The following is a 9,738-nucleotide window of genomic DNA, read 5'->3' as shown; positions in this document are numbered from 1 at the left end:
GACGTATCATCATACACTATACTCACACTGGACGTATCGTTATATACTGTATTCACACTGGACGTATCATCATACACTATACTCACACTGGACGTATCGTTATATAATGTATTCACACTTGACGTATCATCATACACTATACTCACACTGGACGTATCGTTATATACTGTATTCACACTGGACGTATCATTATACACTGTACTGTGTTGTACGCATACTGGACGTGTCATGTACTGTACTCACAGTGAACCTATCATCATACATTGTATTAACGCTGGACGTACCATTATACACTATACTCTCACTGCACGAATCATTATACACTCACTGCACGAATCATTATACACTGTGCTCACACTGGACGTATCATTATAAATGGTACTCACATTGGACGTATCATCATACACTGTGCTCACACTAGACGTATCATTATACATTGTGCTCACACTGGACGTATCATTATAAATGATACTCACATTGGACGTATCATCATACACTGTGCTCACACTGGACGTATCATCATACACTGTGCTCACACTGGACGTATCATTATAAATGGTACTCACACTAGACGTATCATTATACACTGTGCTCACACTGGACGTATCATTATAAATGATACTCAAATTGGACGTATCATCATACACTGTGCTCACACTAGACGTATCATTATACATTGTGCTCACACTGGACGTATCATTATAAATGATCCTCACATTGGACGTATCATCATACACTGTGCTCACACTGGACGTATCATTATAAACGGTACTCACACTAGACGTATCATTATACACTGTGCTCACACTGGACGTATCATCATAAACGGTACTCACATTGGACGTATCATCATAAACGGTACTCACATTGGACGTATCATCATACACTGTGCTCACACTGGACGTATCATCATCCGTGAAGTCTTCAAACCTATTCTGTCCATTGTAGGAAAATTCTTCCAGTTGATAGAATATATATTTGAGTCTTCACTTGTCCCATATATTCCGTTCAAAAAGACTGAATAACATATATTGAACCACCAACCGCCTCTAAACTTCAATGCACAATTGACGGGTCCACGTCCATCGTTGTCCTTGTCTGGGGTAGAAAACATGTTATTATTGTGACCTTTAAAGGAGTCAAAGAGATTTCCACTAAAGTCGGATATTTGCAAACGGTAGAAGTCGCTCTCAGATGTAACAGAAAAAGTACCGTATTCAGCATATCCCTCTTCGCCAGAAAGCATACTTAACTCTATACGAAGTTTATACTGCTGTGAAGAAGTCAGTAAATACGTATTCTCGTTTCCAATCCAATATTCTCCCTGCGGTTCACCAAATCCGACTTTGTAGTCATTCCAGTTTAAATTGAAATTCTGGCTCCCATCGAATCGGTTTTGAATGACGGTCCATCCCCCTACGTCCGTGCCCATTTCACAGAATACCTTAGCCTGTACCTGTGGACTGGCCTTAACTGTGTAAACACCAGAAGGATGTCCCGGTTGAAGGCTGTGACACGATTCTATATTGCTATTAATAAAGAAAGATTTCCCCGGCTCATCGTTGTAGGAAACAAACGTGCATGTAGATTGGTCTGAATCGAAATCGAAAGCCTCGCAGTCTGACTTGTGACACAAGATGGCACATCGTGACATTGATGTTACATCTGGAATTACAAGTTTGGTGGTGTTGGATTGACTGTCTGGAACGGGCTCTTGGTTTTGCGGTAAACGCCTGATGAATTGTGACGATTTGCCGTCACAGACAAGGAAAGTCAGTTGAAAGCAAAAAAAGGCTGCTTGAATGCTTTGAGTAAGCTTCATTGTAACACAATGGCGAATAGTCACAGAGCCACTTAATAACTTCGTAGCTGTTAAAGCAGGGTTATTCGTAGCTGTTGAAGTAAGATTATTCGTAGCTGTTGAAGTAGGGTTCTTCGTAGCTGTTGAAGTAGAATTCTTCGTAGCTGTTGAAATAAGATTCTTCGTAGCTGTTAAAGTAGGGCTCTTCGTAGCTGTTGAAGTAGGGTTCTTCGTAGCTGTTGAAGTAGGGTTCTTCGTAGCTGTTAAAGTATGGTTCTTCGTAGCTGTTGAAGTAGGGTTCTTCGTAGCTGTTGAAGTAGCGTTCTTCGCAGCTGTTGAAGTAAGGTTCTTCGTAGCTGTTGAAGTAGGGTTCTTCGTAGCTGTTGAAGTAAGGTTCTTCGTAGCTGTTGAAGTAGGGTTTTTCGTAGCCGTTGAAGTAAGGTTCTTCGTAGCTGTTAAAGTAGGGTTCTTCGTAGCTGTTGAAATAGGGTTCTTTGTAGCTGTTGAAGTTGGGTTCTTCGTAGCTTTTGAAGTAGGGTTCTTCGTAGCTGTAAAAGTAAGGTTCTTCGTAGCTGTTAAAGTAGGATTGAAGTAGGGTTCTTCGTAGCTGTTGAAGTAGGATTCTTCGTAGCTGTATAAGTAGGGTTCTTCGTAGCTGATGAAGTAGGATTATCGTAGCTGTTGAAGTAGGGTTCTTCCTAGCTATTGAAGTAAGGTTCTTCGTAACTGATGAAGTAGGGTTCTTCGTAGCTGTTGAAGTAGGGTTCTTTGTAGCTGTTGAAGTAGGATTCTTCGTAGCTGTAAAAGCAGGGTTTTTCGTAGCTGATGAAGTAGGGTTCTTCGTAGCTGTTAAAGTAGGATTGAAGTAGGGTTCTTCGTAGCTGTTAAAGTAGGATTGATGTAGGGTTCTTCGTAACTGTTGAAGTAGGATTCTTCGTAGCTGTATAAGTAGGGTTCTTCGTAGCTGTTAAAGTAGGATTGAAGTAGGGTTCTTCGTAGCTGATGAAGTAAGGTTCTTCGTAGCTGTATAAGTAGAGTTCTTCCTAGCTATTGAAGTAAGGATCTTCGTAGCTGATGAAGTAGGGTTCTTCGTAGCTGTTGAATTAGGAACGATAATGTCGAAGCCGTCAATTACATACAGGTTACACAACACAAAACATTTGATATTCGAATCTTGAATACTTGTTTTAAAAGTATGAATAGCAAACAATTTGTGTTATAATTCAGAACTCGCTTTCATACTCCTGCGTTTAGACATGTGTATGACAATGGTAACTATGATTTACCATGCCGTCGTTATACTGACGATTAATGACACGTGGTCGTTCTAACAGACTACATTAATGACTGAGTAAGTATTGTCATCCAGTCAGAACAAATATACAGATAAGCTTGCATGCTTAAACGATTTAAAGATGTTTGGTATCACGCTTACTTCACGGACGAGTTGTTAATGCTTACAATGTATAAGTGCTAACACACTCAACCCTAGAAACTGTTCTAGAAAAACCGTGCTTGAATGTACAGTACATTGCATGTAAAATACAAGAACGGGTTACACACTCCTTTTAATTCACGTAAATCAGAAGAAAATAATATCCTAATACCCTTGTACGTAAAACGCATAATTTCGAGAATGAGAAAAAGTAATGTGTGAATGCAAACCTCACCAATATAATACGATGAAAATGAGCAAAATTGCTACCAATGCTTTCTATATTAGGATAGAAAATAAGGAAAAGTCACGATAAGCATATCTTAATGAATAAGATTTTTTTCTGTTATGTCAATGAATCTTCAACGGAACTTGACGAGAATGAAGAAGTTAGTGAGTTTTAAATAATGATGATGTTTATCTACAAATTAGGAAAACATAGGTGTCAACAAGACCATAAATCGAATTAAATATCTATAAAACAATTCAATATCTATAAACAATTCAATATCTATAAAACAATTCAATATCCAATAAAACAATTAAATATCTATAAAACAATTCAATATCTATAAACAATTCAATATCTATAAAACAATTCAATATTTATAAAACAATTCAATATCCATAAAACAATTAAATATCTATAAAACAATTCAATATCTATAACACAATTCAATATCTATAAAACTTGGAACAATATAAGAACAAATGACAATTACAAGGAAACCAATGAAAGGGTACAAGGAGAAGCCGACCAGATGTTTCAGAAGTGTAAGCGTCTTATGCTTAATCAATAATACCTGCCATTGAAATGTAAATGTAGGTCAAATCCAAGTCTCGCGAGGATTGGGGTTATGACAACAAAACAACAAGGCACATCAATGAGCATAAAAATATCAACAAATATGTTTCAAGAATTAATGTTGATATATGTTTTTGTGAAGCACTTAAAGCAATCAATGAACTGAGTTCCTCTTAGGCATGTATCTACCGGTCAGATAGAACTTTCAAGCCTACATGGACACGGTGCTGGTGGACAGGGATATTTAGATGAGATGGCACTCTAAAATGGTTCTGAAGTGAGGACATCACCAATGGTTACCGTCTCCATACAACCTTAGCTGTTACGAGGACTCCACTAAAGTGAGCGCATCACCAATGGTTACCGTCTCCATACAACCTTAGCTGTAACTAGGATGACACTAACGTGAGGACATCACCAATGGTAACCGTCTCCATACAACCTTAGTTGTTACGAGGATGACACTAAAGTGAGGATATCACCAATGGTTACCGTCTCCATACAACCTTAGCTGTTACGAGGACAACACTAAAGTGAGGGCATCATCAATGGTTACCGTCTCCATACAACCTTAGCTGTTAGAGGACGACAAATCCTGATCAACCAAGCAAAATGCTTACTATATACACAAAGCGCAAGTACATGTATAATGTGTTAAGCAGCATATAATTATACAAATCATAGGTAAAATATATAATATACAAGGATCGTGACACAATCATAGTCAAAATGTGTAACAGAGACAATGGAAACCCCTGACAAAAATAGTGTATCCATGGCAAAACAAACGATGCCCTAGAAACATCAGCAACCAATTAGCTTCAGGAACAATAAGGACAGACACAGTTATCATTAAGACAACAGCAGGAACAAATGTGACAGCCACCATTACCAATTAGACAACAGAAGTAACAATAGGGGACAGCCACAATTACTAAGGAGACAACAGCAATAACAATCGGGGACATCCAGAGTCACTATAGAGACAACAGCAGTATCAATGGGGACAGCCACAGTTACCATGGAGACAACAGAAGTAACAATGGGGGACAGCCACAGTTACCATGGAGACAACAGAAGTAACAATAAGGGACAGCCACAGTTACCATTAAGACAACAAAAGTAACAATAAGGGACAGCCACAGTTACCATTAGGACAACAGAAGTAACAATGGGGGACAGCCACAGTTACCATGGAGACAACAGCAATAACAATATGGACAGCCACAGTTACCATTAAACAACAGCAGGTACAATGGGGGACAGCCACAGTTACCATTTGGACAACAAAAGTAACAATAAGGGACAGCCACAGTTACCATTAGGACAACATAAGTAACAATGGCGACAGCCACAGTTACCATTAAACAACAGCGGTACCAATGGGGACAGCCACAGTTACCATTAAACAACAGCAGTAACAATGGGGGACAGCCAAAGTAACCATTAAGACAACAGAAGTAGCAATGGTGGATAGCCAAAGTTACCATTAAACAACAGCAGTAACAATGGGGAACAGCCAAAGTAACCATTAAGACAACAGAAGTAGCAATGGGGGACAGCCACAGTTACCATTAAACAGCAGCAGTTCCAATGTACACAGCCACAATTACCATTAAACAACAGCAGTACCAGTGGACACAGCCACAGTTACCATAAGTACAACAGAAGTCACAAGGGTGGACAGCCACATTTACCATTAATTAAGACAACAAAAGTAACAGTGGTTAGCCACAGTTACCATAAAGACAACAGCAGTAACAATGGGGACAGCCACAGCTACCATGGAGACAACAGCAGTAACAATGGGGACAGCCACAGTTACCATGGAGACAACAGCAGTAACAATGGGGACATCCAAATTTACCATTAAGACAACAGAAGTAACAATGGGGACAGCCACAGTTACTATACAGACAACACCAGAAACAATGGGGACAGCTAAAGTTACCATAAAGACAACAGCAGTAACAATGGGGACAGCCACAATTACTATTAAGACAACAGCAGTAACAATGGGGACAGCCACAGTTACCATTAAGACAACAGCAGTACCAATTGGGACAGCCACAGTTACCATTAAGACAACAAAAGTAGCAATGGGGGACAGCCACAGTTACCATTAAACAACAGCAGTAACAAAGTAACAAAGAGGGACAGCCACAGTTACCATTAAGACAACAGAAGTAACAATGGGGACAGCCACATTTACCATGGAGACAACAGCAGTAACAATGGCGACAGCCACAGTTACCATGGAGACAACATCAGTAACAACGGGGACACCCACAGTTACCATAAAGACAACAGCAGTAACAATGGGGACAGCCACAGTTACCATTAAGACAACAGCAGTAACAATTGGGACAGCCACAGTTACCATTAAGACAACAACAGTACCAATTGGGACAGCCACAGTTACCATTAAGACAACAGCAGTAACAATGGGGACAGCCACAGTTACCATTTAGACAACAGCAGTAACAATTGGGACGGCCACAGTTACCATTAAGACAACAGAAGTAGCAATGGGGGACAGCCACAGTTCCCATTAAACAACAGAAGTAACAATGGGGACAGCCACAGTTACCATTAAGACAACAGAAGTAACAATTGGGACAGCCACAGTTACCATGGAGACCACAGCAGTAACAATGGGGACAGCCACAGTTTCCATGGAGACAACAGCAGTAACAATGGGGACAACCACAGTTACCATGGAGACAACAGCAGTAACAATAGGGACAGACACAGTTACCATTAAGACAACAGAAGTACCAATGGGGATAGCCACAGTTACCATGGGGACAACAGAAGTAACAATGGAGACAGCCACAGTTACCATTAAGACAACAGAAGTAGCAATGGGGGACAGCCACAGTTCCCATTAAACAACAGAAGTAACAATGGGGACAGCCACATTGACCATGGAGACAACAGCAGTAACAATGGCGACAGCCACAGTTACCATGGAGACAACATCAGTAACAACGGGGACAGACACAGTTACCATAAAGACAACAGCAGTAACAATTGGGACAGCCACAGTTACCATGGAGACCACAGCAGTAACAATGGGGACAGCCACAGTTACCATTTAGACAACAGCAGTAACAATTGGGACGGCCACAGTTACCATTAAGACAACAGAAGTAATAATGGGGGCAGCCACATTTACCATGGAGACAACAGCAGTAACAATGGCGACAGCCACAGTTACCATGGAGACAACAGCAGTAACAATGGGAAAAGCCACAGTTACCTTTGAGACAACAGCAGTAACAATGGGGACAACCACAGTTACCATGGAGACAACAGCAGTTACAATAGGGACAGACACAGTTACCATTAAGACAACAGAAGTACCAATGGGGATAGCCACAGTTACCATGGGGACAACAGAAGTAACAATGGAGACAGCCACAGTTACCATGAGACAACAGCAGTAACAATGGGGACAGTCACAGTTACCATGGAGACAACAGCAGTAACATTGTGGACCGCCACAGTTACCATTGAGACAACAGATCGTAGGATGCACATTATGACTCTGCATATCCGGTGAAGACGCAGGACATTCAGGAATCCCATATCTCGGCTCGGATCATGTTGATGGTGGTAATTAGTGAGATTGATGGTATTTGTCAGATTGTTAAGAGGAATCAGCAGCGCCTGGAGCCACAATATTTATACCATGTTATGTTTTTACCTTTATGATAAAATCGAAATTAATGAACCTTCAAAATAGCTGGCGTGAGAAATCTTACTAAGTCTCTGATATGTACAGTAATCTAACGCTAAAGACTAGAATTACTTTGCTGTCACATTAGCGAGGTTTAAAAGCTTTTCTGAGAATATGTAATTAAGCAATGCTTCCATCAGCGTAATGGAGTTCTGGTTATTATATTAATATACTGATGTTATTGTAAGGCTCACGTTTTATCTAGGTTCGAAGACATCTATTTTTTCCTTGATTACCATAAATATAATTGAGTAGGGGTGATCTTGCATTATTACAAGTATACATCTGAAATAAGAAGTTACGGGTATTAATGAAGGTATCACTGATGGTTGTATCTTAGCAACAGTTAAATCAGTGACAACAAGATTAATTCAAGGTTCCCTCAATTTCACTGAAAACTTCTATGGAATATTTCATTACACGCAGTTTCTGTGTTTGTTTTTAAGAAAGAAATAACATATACGTTTGTTCAGGGTTTGCGGTCGTTGAAGCTACAGGGACCTGATAATGTGTTAGTATCGGTATGTTCCGATCTATCCTGATAACGTGTTAGTATCGGTATGTTCCGATCTATCCTGATAACGGGTTAGTATCGGTATGTTCCTATCTATCCTGATAATGTGTTTGTATCGGTATGTTCCGATCTATCCTGATAACGTGTTAGTATCGGTATGTTCCGATGTGTTTGTATCGGTATGTTCCGATCTATCCTGAGAACGTGTTAGTATCGGTATGTTCCAATCTATCCTGATAACGTGTTAGTATCGGTATGTTCCTATCTATCCTGGTAACGTGTTAGTATCGGTATGTTCCAATCTATCCTGATAACGTGTTAGTATCGGTATGTTCCGATCTATCCTGATAGCGTGTTAGTATCGGTATGTTCGGATCTATCCTGATAATGTGTATAGAGTAATATTACACTATTTAATTTAACATTAAGTAAAATCGACACCACCAGTATATTTACTAGTGTATACTAAATGAGGTGGTCGAGTGAATCAGTGGTTAGCGCGTTCACCTTTCACTAAGACGGCCGGGGTTAGATTCCCCGATAATATGCAAAAAAAGGATTGGATTACTCTTCATATTGGTGTTCTCCTAGTAGTCCGGTTGTCCCCAATATTAAGACTCTCTGCGCGTTTCCTTCCAGGCCAACAAGAATGATTAATGCCCTGTATAAGCTGGATTAACTTGCATTTTATATTGATATCATTAATACATATTAGAATGGTCGATCTAGCTCTCTTAATGTCGAAAAGTCGACCCAACCTAACGGCCGTGTTGTCTAGGGTTACCAGTTCCGTATGGTGATAAACTGTTTGGAAAATCTCGTCATAGTTTGAAAATGATATCACGCCAGGAATGGTCCAACATTATTCTAACTGTTTAGCGGAAAGCCCCGAACTGTTTCAAATCAGTAAGTAGCGACGTGTAATACCTCTTACTATCACTGGTTTATCACAATTGTTTTGGTCGAGAAGTTAAGTGTAATCTTTAGTTCTCTCTTTAAAATATTTCACGCTTAGAACAAGAGTCCAGAAACTAGCTGCGTTAACGTAGCTTCTGACAACGAGACCTTTTTTACATATTGCAATCAAATGCGCTAACATGTAAGATTACAGATAATTGACACCTCATAAGAGCGCAGCTCGGAAAATAAAATCTTTCAGCAACATTACGCTGAGGCCATAGACGGGGCAATTAAATGCAACAGTACCAAATGCATTTGTGTTTTCTCTTGAACTGCATAATTCATTCGAATATTTTTCTTTACTTATTATTAATTTTACATTAATTACTTTATCGCTATAAAATGATTAAATAGATATTATTTTAGATAATGTTATTTAGAAAACAAGATTGAAAAAAATGTATTGAGACGCTTCGCTCGTTTCATGCAATGCCTGTTTTCAAAATGAATGATTTTGCCCAGCAACAGATTCATGTATATT

This window comes from Mizuhopecten yessoensis, unplaced genomic scaffold, assembly GCF_002113885.1.
Source record: "Mizuhopecten yessoensis strain PY_sf001 unplaced genomic scaffold, ASM211388v2 scaffold716217, whole genome shotgun sequence".
Lineage (NCBI taxonomy): Eukaryota > Metazoa > Mollusca > Bivalvia > Pectinida > Pectinidae > Mizuhopecten > Mizuhopecten yessoensis.
Note: the sequence above shows the minus strand (reverse complement) of the source record.